This window comes from Rhea americana, unplaced genomic scaffold, assembly GCF_003343005.1.
Source record: "Rhea americana isolate MKP2758 unplaced genomic scaffold, rheAme1 scaffold_22, whole genome shotgun sequence".
NCBI classification, from domain to species: domain Eukaryota; kingdom Metazoa; phylum Chordata; class Aves; order Rheiformes; family Rheidae; genus Rhea; species Rhea americana.
In genome coordinates, this window is record NW_028186329.1 from 3317194 (window position 1) to 3326624 (window position 9431).

At 47.0% G+C, this 9431-nt stretch overlaps 1 long non-coding RNA gene across 2 annotated transcripts; it reads right to left on the reverse strand.

The window, feature by feature from the left end:
- Positions 1-1888: 1888 nt before the first annotated feature.
- LOC146595603 (uncharacterized) lies at positions 1889-8558 on the reverse strand. Of its 2 annotated transcripts, none has more exons than XR_014895904.1 (3): positions 8462-8558; positions 5615-5754; positions 1889-2070 (listed from the first exon to the last, which is right to left on the reverse strand). It is a non-coding gene; the product is annotated as an uncharacterized LOC146595603 (long non-coding RNA). The 2 variants fall into 2 exon arrangements; XR_014895905.1 differs by lacking the exon at positions 1889-2070 and adding an exon at positions 4450-4488.
- Between the last annotated feature and the right edge of the window lie 873 nt (positions 8559-9431).

Here is a 9431-nt window from a genome sequence, read left to right on the forward strand (position 1 = left end):
GCAGGGAGTGTTGCCCTGCCGGCGTGATGCGGCTGTTTCGCTGCCGGCGTGCTTAGGCTGGGTGTTGGTGCTTTCCTCTGCTGAACAAATACTTCTCTTTCCTTTCCGCCTGATACTTCAGCTCCTTGTGTTTGCCTTGCTATCGACAGCGTTGTAAATAAACGTGAATAATTCAGTAGAATATTTCTGCCCTGTTCAGTGCAGTGCAGTCGGTCTCAGCCGAGCGCCTCTTAACACTCCGTCAAAAACCGCCAAGTACCCGGTTTCAGACACGGCCTGCGCTGCGTCTGCAGCATCTGCACTGTACGGGCATGCATTTCAAACTTAACCCTTCACGTGCACTTCTGCAATAACTGGAGAATTAGCCATGTGTGACGTGCGTCTTTGATTTTGCAGCTGTACTGAATGGCTTTAAAATAAAAAAGATCGTGTATTTGTCTCATTAGTAAAAGTTTTGGGGGAGAAGCATCTGATTCTTGCAGAACACGGGAAGCTCTGGCTCTAGCCAATATCGCTCTTTGGGATCATCATTACTTTCCTGACGTGGCAAGTGGCTTGCTACGGKCTTGGTCCTAACGAACATTATGGTCATTACGGGGAGTCCAGCACATCTCAGGATTAGGCTTGGTGTGATCRCTTCTGCTTCCGATTTCCAGTCTGAGGAGATGAAGTCCCAATTAAAATGGTGGATGGCATAATTTTATGACTGTTACTGCATCATATGGCATTGGCTAGAGTAAACATGAGGACTACAGCCCCTCTGGATTGCCCTCATTAACTCCATACCTGAAAGAGGTGGTTTCTGCAGTSTTTTCTGATCCATTAAGAGGATAAGTATACATGGTATCGATCAGCATTTTGTTTATTCTTGTAATAAAGCATAAAGGAGAAGCACCATAAAAAAGCCACATCTGAGCAAGGGAATGTAACTTCTATGAGAACAAATGTATTATCTGTAAGCCTCAGAAAGGAGGGAAATCCTGCACAGAAAGAGTCCTGGAAAAGACTCATGGGAGTTAATGGGCAGTAGTTTGGTCATCAATTTGCAATGCAATCCAGTTACAAAAAAGAGAACCCAATGCAATTTTTGGTTGTACATGCAGTAGCAATACATCACAGCCTGGGCTGCTGTTTGTCTCTTTGTATACAGCACTGGCGAGACTGCACACAGACTGCTGATTACATTTCTGCAAGCCTCAGAACCAGAAAGATGAAAACAAACTGAAGGGGATTTACAGAAGAGCAATCAAAATGATCAAGGAGCTGGGGGTRTTAATTTACGAAGAAAGATTAAAAGACCTAAATATGTATAAATGCTAAATTAGAACTAAGTGGGGGGCAGGAGAATAGGGAACATTTTACAGATATGTGAATGGAACAGAAGAATTATTTGACCAGTTTTACAGGATTTAGTCAGCAATAAATGGGAAGAAAAAGAAGAAAGAAAAATGTGTSCTTAATATCAAGAATAATATCCTGGTGGAAGGCTTTGTTAAGCTGGAATAATCATTTATAAATTGTGGAAGTGCATTGATAGAGTAATTTAAAACCAGACTGGGCAAAGCATATCATATCTAAATAACAGACTGCAGGGAACAGTTCTGTGTCAGTAGGAATACAGATAGGATAATCTGACTGACCTTTTCCCTTCAATCCCCAGAGTTTYCAGTGCATTTTCTCCAGGAGAAAGCAGGCCAGATCCTTCAGACCTCTCCCACCAAGCCCAGGTGCTGAGGCAGCGGTGTGCGCTGCTTGAGCAGCTCCCAGCCCCTGCCTGCAGCTCCCCGGGAGCCTGCACCAACRTAATCACGAAAGGGAATAGCATAGCCGAAGCACCGAGGGATACTGGCGATAGGCAGCAAATCCTCCRCTGGTTGACTTACAAACTACAGGTCTTTATGGTCCCTTATAGAGTAGTGGATGCAGGAGCACCTGCAAGAACGTCGAAAACAGGTATGTTTCCACTGCTGCCCAGCTCTGAATTAAGTTGAAACCCAGGRACAGGGTCCACAGAAGGGAAATTAGGCAGGCCATATGGGAACAGGATAGCCGCCTGCGCAGGTCCCCTATCTGGACAACAGAGAAAGATGAACTCCGGTGCACAGCTACAAGTCACACTGACAGATGAGTTTAAATACAGCCTACAGAGCCACAAGGCTTCTTGTTTACGTAAAACTCAGTGTACCTTGTGAAAAATAATAGATTTGCCTTGATATTTCAGAAACCTATCTTAGAAACACTTAAGTGCAGGTATGAATTAAACAGGGAAATAATTTATTAAATAGAAGTTGACAGCAATTGCACTTCTTCAAATGTCCTGCTGCCATCCTTCTTTCCAGTGCATAATTTTCTTTCATACTTTGATATACTTACATCTTTACAAATTACTTAATCGTATTCATATTTTATAAAGGCCAGGCTCAGGACATCATTGAGCTGACAGAGCTCTGACAAAGCAGCTCTGTGCTGGCCATCACTACTCTTCCAGGGTTCACACTTCCACACTGCCCTGCTGCAGTGGTATCTGCTCCACCGCACGTGGCTTCTGAGGGGGACTGAGCCTTGTCTGCGTAGAGCCACGGTCTGGGACTTTCCTGACTTCTGTCCGGCTTTTCAGACATAAAGGCAAATACTTTGACCCAGCATCTCTGAAACAGTCTGAAAACCAGAGATATCCAATTCCTACTTTAAGGCTTCAACCTTAATCATTTACAACCAGTTAACCCAATTGATGGTGTGGAGGCATGATGCCTGGGGAAATTTCCTCCGATTTCTTGCCTCTTCTGTTGTGGCCCTGTGCCGGACTAAGAGATAAGGGGGAACAACTGCTGTTGGCAGTGTGTGAAGCCCAGTGTTTCATTTCTGTTCTTCCAGTGGCTAGTGCTAAATCTGCTGTCATTCTCATGAGGAAGGAGGGAGGTGCCCTGTGATTTGTCTCGTCTCAGACCAGATATTTTGGTGGTACCCACAAACTAATGCTCAGCCCACAGCATCAACAAAATCAACTAGCCTTGAGTTGATTGGTTTTGTGGCATCCTTCCCCAAAATATACTCTTCATTTTTGAAAGCTGTGAATGGAGAATGGTGTTAAGTGGAATAATAATCTATGTTGCTATGACTTAGTTCTCACCTCAAGATATTCTTGTCCTCACACAGCTCCTATTCATGGGAGACAGCAGAAGGTATCTGTCACATATCCTGTGGATTAATGGGCTATTCACCTTGAGACATTTACAGCTTTGTTTAGAGTGGTTCTTCCCTTGGCGACTGGGTAACATCTGTGTGGCAGCTATGGCTCTGCGTTTCAMAGACAAATGTTTCACTGTTTCATCCACAAGCTTACAATTAGGCTAGCTTAGGTTTTCATTTGGCCAATTGACACATATCACTATGGCCGGTGCCTCGCAAACCTCACTTACTGTGCTCCTGCCTGAATAATGCTCGTGCTCTGCACTGTCCCCCAAAAATCCTCTACTTGCTTGGCTGTTTGTGACTAAGCGGCAAAGGCAGCCTTACAAGACTGCAAACACTGCAGGCCCTGGACACACGCTCAAGTACGGGAGATGATTGCACCTGTTTCTGTGAAGCAGTTGCGTGTACAGGCTCAGCCTCTTCACGTGTGACTGCTGGCTTTTCCTAGCATGGCAATATGGCCTGATCACCCTCYTTTGCAAGCTGTGCTGGTGCACAGGTGTTCTTCACATCACATGTTTTTGCCCCGATTCCTCACTGCCTCAGGTGGTGCTGAGCACCCGAGTCCAGGCCAGTGCAACCCTCGGTGACAAGTGCGGCTTGCGCCACCAGCAGCTGTGTGCCTTTTCTTCCTCTTTTGCCCACATCCTCCTCCAGAAAGTCTGTGACTTTTCTTGCACAGTGGTATCAGCAGAAGGAGATGGCTAGCATTAGAAGAGATCACACTAGCTGAGGTTCCCTCTGTCCAGATAAAATTATCTATTGGCTTCTTCCAGCCAATGCAGGTGACCTTGGTGAACCAGACCGTAGCCCTCCGGTCTAAAATCTTCTAATGCAAGTCCACTGTGGGCAAATCAGACAAATTGTGAAGTTTCTTCTTTAAATGGCAATGCTTGTTTGTATTGCCCTGTTAGTAAAACAGGGGAAACTGAATTCTCTATCACTGTGTAAGCAGATAAACTTAGTGCARACTGGTATTAAATTTGCAAGAGAAGTTAGGAGTTGACTGGAGATTTAATTCTGCAGGAATTCAGAAGTTTTTGCAGGTTTTCCTGAACCGCTGCAAGCTGTGAGCTTCTCTTTTCTTTTGGCAGCTGACTTACAGCTAGCGGCAGAAATCACATGCAGCCTGTGTGTGAACACAGACCAAGCAGACAAATTCTGACCCTGTAAAGTACTTCATTTCTCAAGAGGAAATAAGCATCTCTCTCTGTCCACTCTAACGTATACAGTTGACATTTCGTTTCCAAGGAAGTGAGCTGAGTCAGGATTTTACCCCCAGTATTTCCCTGAAAGCTGAAACAATATTTGAGTCACTAATCTTCTRTGATTGTATTACGAAGTCTGAGCTGGAAATGAGAAGAATATAATCGCTTTGTTTAAAATTTGTAACAATTTTGTAAATATCATACTGGTAGGGCCACAACGGTGTTTAAAGGACTGGAGCATTTCTTGTACGAGGAGAGGCTGAGACAGCTGGGACTGCTCAGCTGGGAGAAGAGAAGGCTCAGGGGGATCTTATYGATGTGTGTAAATATTTGGGGGGGGTGTCAAGAGGATGGGGCCAGACTTTTCTCAGGGGTGCACTGTGACAGGATGAAAATATAATTATCTTCATAMAGGGAATGCAGGGTCTAATTGACCTGCATCTTTCCCCTCTACTCTGATATTTTTTGTGCGTGCTGCAATATTGCCTTTCCTCTCTTTCTGCTGTCTCTGGAGCTACTTCAACAGGCTGAATGGCACATTGACAGAGCTTGCAATTTTCAGAGATTTACAGATTTCTGTTAAAATGGGCAGCACATATGCATCTAGGTCAGTATTTGCCAAGCTTGTGAAAGCTGTTGTTTTCCTCTAAGAAAACAAAATCAATTGTCTTCCTCTCGTGGCAATCCTTAGCATGCATTGTAAAAGGCCTGCATGTGAATTCGTACAACCAGAAGACTTTCCTGACAGCCAGGGTATGACCATATGTTGCCTCTTCAATGCCAATAACCTGRCATTTTGGGAGAGGCTGCCCCTGGATTGCAGAGCACATCTCAAGTGGTAGAATTTGTGATTTTAACAAGGTAGAACTTAAAAGCAACAAGAGCAACTGCCAAAATAAAATTCTCTGCCAAAGCAGCATTTGCCACTTAGAAAATATTCTCAGATTTGAGAGGGAAGGATGGGAGGAAGAGTAAATGGATTTTCCAAGTTAACAACTGGCTGCGCTGCTGGTGTGGGCAACACGTTTGGGCTTCTATGACCGTGGGATCCTGTCTGAAGATCGACAACTGGTGGGGAGTGATGAGATCCACCTCACTAAGAGGGGCACAGGTGTCTCTGCCAACAGGTTGGCCAGCCTGGTAAGGAGGGTTTTAAACTAGTAAAGATGGGGGAATGGGAGGGTTATAGAGACAGGGTAGTCAGCAAAACGCACCTCAGGTTGGGATGCCTCCAGCAGGTGCATGCAGCTAGGGAAGTGTGTACGGGACATGGCTGTGGAGAATCCTCTTGCACCCCTCCTGGAAAACCTGCACACTCGATTACCTCTCTGAAATGCCTGTACACCAGTGCACGCTGCATGGGGAATAAACAGGATGAATTAGAGATCTGGGTGTGACCACCATGCCATGATCTTATTGCAGTTACAGAGACATGGTAGGATAGCTCACATGACTCAAATGCTGTCATGGATGTGTTTTTTAGGAAAGACGGGCCAGGAAGGCGAGGTGGTGGAGTTGCTCTTTATGTGAGAGAGCAACTGGAACATACCAAGCTCTGCCTTGGGGTGGATGAAGAGCGAGTTGAGAACATATGGGAGAGGATTAAAGGGCAGGCTAACATGGGTGACGTTGTGCATGTTTCCTGCAGGCCACCTGATCAGGAAGAGAAAGTCAGTAAGACCTTCTACAAACAGTTGGAAGTAGCCTCATGATCACAGGCCCAGGTTCTCATGGGAGACTTCAACCACCCTGATATCTGCTGGAAAGACAACACAGCTAGACAACACAGCTAGGAGGCTCCTGCAGAGCACTGATGATAACTTTTAGACACAGGTGATGGAGGAGCCAACAAGGAAAGGTGCACTGCTGGACCTTGTACTAACAAACAAAGAAGGACTGGTTGGAGACATGAAGGTWGAGAGCAGCCTTGGTTGCAGTGACTGTGAGATGGTAGAGTTCAGGATCCTGCAAGGAGGAAGCAGGGCAATAAGTAGGACTGCAACCYTGGACTTCAGGAGAGTGGCTTTTGGCCTCTTCAGGGACCTACTTGGAGGAATCTCGTGGGTTAGGGTCCTAGAAGGAAGAAGGAGTCCACGAAAACTGGTTAATATTCAGGGATCACTTCCTCCAAGCTCAAGAGGGATGCATCCCTATGAGTAAGAAGTCAAGCAAAGGGGGAAGGAGACCTGCACAGATGAGCAAGGAGCTCCTGGCAAAACTCAGACAGATGAATAAAGTATACAGAATGTGGAAAAAAGGACGGGTCTCGTGGAAGGAAGATATGAAYATTGCCAGAGTATGCAAGGATTTGACAAGGAAGGCTAAGGCCCAATTGGAATTAAATCTGGCAAGGGATGTCAAGGGCAACAAGAAAGGCTTCTTCAAATACATCAGTAGCAAAAGGAAGACTAGGGAAACTGTGGGACCACTGCTGAGTGGGGCAGGGGCCCAGGTGACAAAGGATGCAGAGAAGGCAGAATTACTGAATGCCACCTTTGCTTCAGTCTTTACTGCTAAGGGCAGTCCTCAGGAATCCCAGAGCCCGGAGACAAGAGAGAAAGTCTGGAGAAAAGAAGACTTTCCTTTGGTTGAGGAAGATCGGCTTAGAGGTCATTTAGGCAAACTTGACACCCACAGATCCATGGGCCTTGATTGAGTGCTGAGGGAGCTGGTCGATGTTATTGCTAGGCCACTATCCATCTTTGAAAGATCGTGGAGAACTGGAGAGGTGCCTAAGGACTGGAAGAAAGCCAATGTCACTCAAGTCTTCAAAAAGGGCAAGAAGGAGGTCCTAGGAAACAACAGGCCAGTCAGCCTCATCTCCATCCCTGGAAAGGTGATGGAACAGCTCATCCTGAATGTCATTTCTAAGCAAATGGGGGAAAAGAAGGTGTTCAGAAGTAGTCAGCATGGATTCACCAAGGGGAAATCCTGCTTAAACAGTCTGATAGCCTTCGATAATGGAATGACTGGCTGGGTAGATGAGGGGAGAGCAGTGGATGTTGTCTGCCTTGACTTCAGCAAGGCTTTCGACGCTGTCTCCCATAACATCCCCATAGGGAAGCCGAGAAAGTGTGGGTTAAATGAGAGGACAGTGAGATGGACTGAGAACTGTCTGAAAGGCAGAGCTCTGCACCACTGATGACAGAGKGTTGTCATCAGTGGTGCAGTCTAGTTGGAGGTCTGTAGCTAGTGATGTCACCGAGGGGTCAGTACTGGGTCCAGCCTTGTTCAACTTTTCATCAGTGACTGGAGGAAGGGACAGAGTGCCTCCTCAGCAAGTTTGCTGATGATCCCAAGCTGGGAGGAGTGGCTGATACACCAGAAGGCTGTGCTGCCTTTCAGAGAGACCTGGACAGGCTGGAGAGTTGAGCAGAGAGAAACTTCATGAAATTCAACAAGGGCAAGTGCAGAGTCCTGCACCTAGGAAGGAATAACCCCATGCACCAGGACAGGCTGGGGGCTGACCTGCTGGAAGGCAGCTCTGCAGAGAAGGACCCAGGAGTTGCAGTGGACCACAAGTTGACCATGAGCCAGCAATGTAGCCTTGTAGACAAGAAAACCAATGGTATCCCTGGGGTGCACTAGGAAGAGTGTCGTCAATAGGGCAAGGGAGGTGATCCTACCGCTCTACTCAGCCCTAGTGAGGCCACATCTGGAGTACTGCATCCAGTTGTGGGCTCTCCAGTACAAGAGAGACATGGAGCTACTGGAGAGAGTCCAGTGCAGGGCAATGAAGATGATTAGAGAACTGGAGCATCTGTCTTATGAGGAAAAGCTGAGGGAGCTGAGACTTCTCCAACAGCCTGAAGAAGAGAAGACTGAGAGGGGATCTTATCAATGTGTATAAATACCTTAAAGGAGGGTGTCAAGAGGATGGGGCCAGACTCTTTTCAGTTGGGCCAGGTGACAGGACAAGAGGCAACAGGCACAAACTGAAACACAGGAAGTTCTACCTGAATATAAGGAAGAACTTCTTTACTGTAGGGGTGACAGAGCGCTGGAACAAGCCATCCAGAGAGGTTGTGGAGTCTCTTTCTCTGGAGATATTCAAAACCCACCTGGATGCGATCCTGTCCAACATGCTCTAGGTGACCTTGCTTCAGCAGGAGAGGTTGAACTAGATGATCTTCCAACCTCAGCCACTCCATGATTCTGTGATTCTGTGAAATTCATCAACATAGTRTTAAGTCAACAGTTGACTAAGCCTTAGATAACAAATACATTGAAAATGAGCTTACTATACYTCAGGCATGTCATTGTTAGCTGCAGCTGGAGATGTTCACGTTGCAGCCATGCCACAAGCAAAGAGCATGCTGCTGTGGTAGGATTCTCTACCCAAGGGGTAAGCTGGGCACGTGCTGTGACTTTGCATATGAGCAATAGGTTTGACTAAGCTTTTGCTGTGTTAAAATCCCGGTCTTATCCTTGTGACACCCAGTGCCTCTCCTGCGGCACGGGACGCGACCACTCTGGTGCATTGCAGAAGTGAAACTCCCACAACAGGCGGCTCACCATCTCTGTGCTGCTTTTCTTTACCCCATCCGTATTAACCCTCCCATTCTGCTCCCGGGCCAGGGAAAGGAGAGGCCTGACAGTGCTGATAAAAATATATCAGCTCCTAGGGACTGAATCTACAAGATTTCTGTGGTGGGTGGAATAAAAAATACATAACATCCTCTGCTTTCTAAATGTGGAAGAGACATTTCACCTACAGCAAAACCTGCTAGGCTAGTCATGATACTTGGGAATACGCATATTTAACTCCCAGGCATCGGTCCCGACCCCTCCACTAACTCACTGCCGAGATCAGCTGCGGAGCCGGTAATTCGGGGAGCGCTCCAGGCTCGCAGGAGGCTCGAAAGGCTCCAGCGGGCGCGGAGCGGCGGGAAGCAAACGTCTACGTGGTAAAGCTCCTTTTCCTCAAGCAGACGCCAGCAGAAGCGGGGAAGGGGGGGAGGGAGCGGAGAAATCCTCCCTTTACCGTAAGCAGGCGCAGGCGCGAGCGGGCGGCGCGGGCGCGAGGGAAGC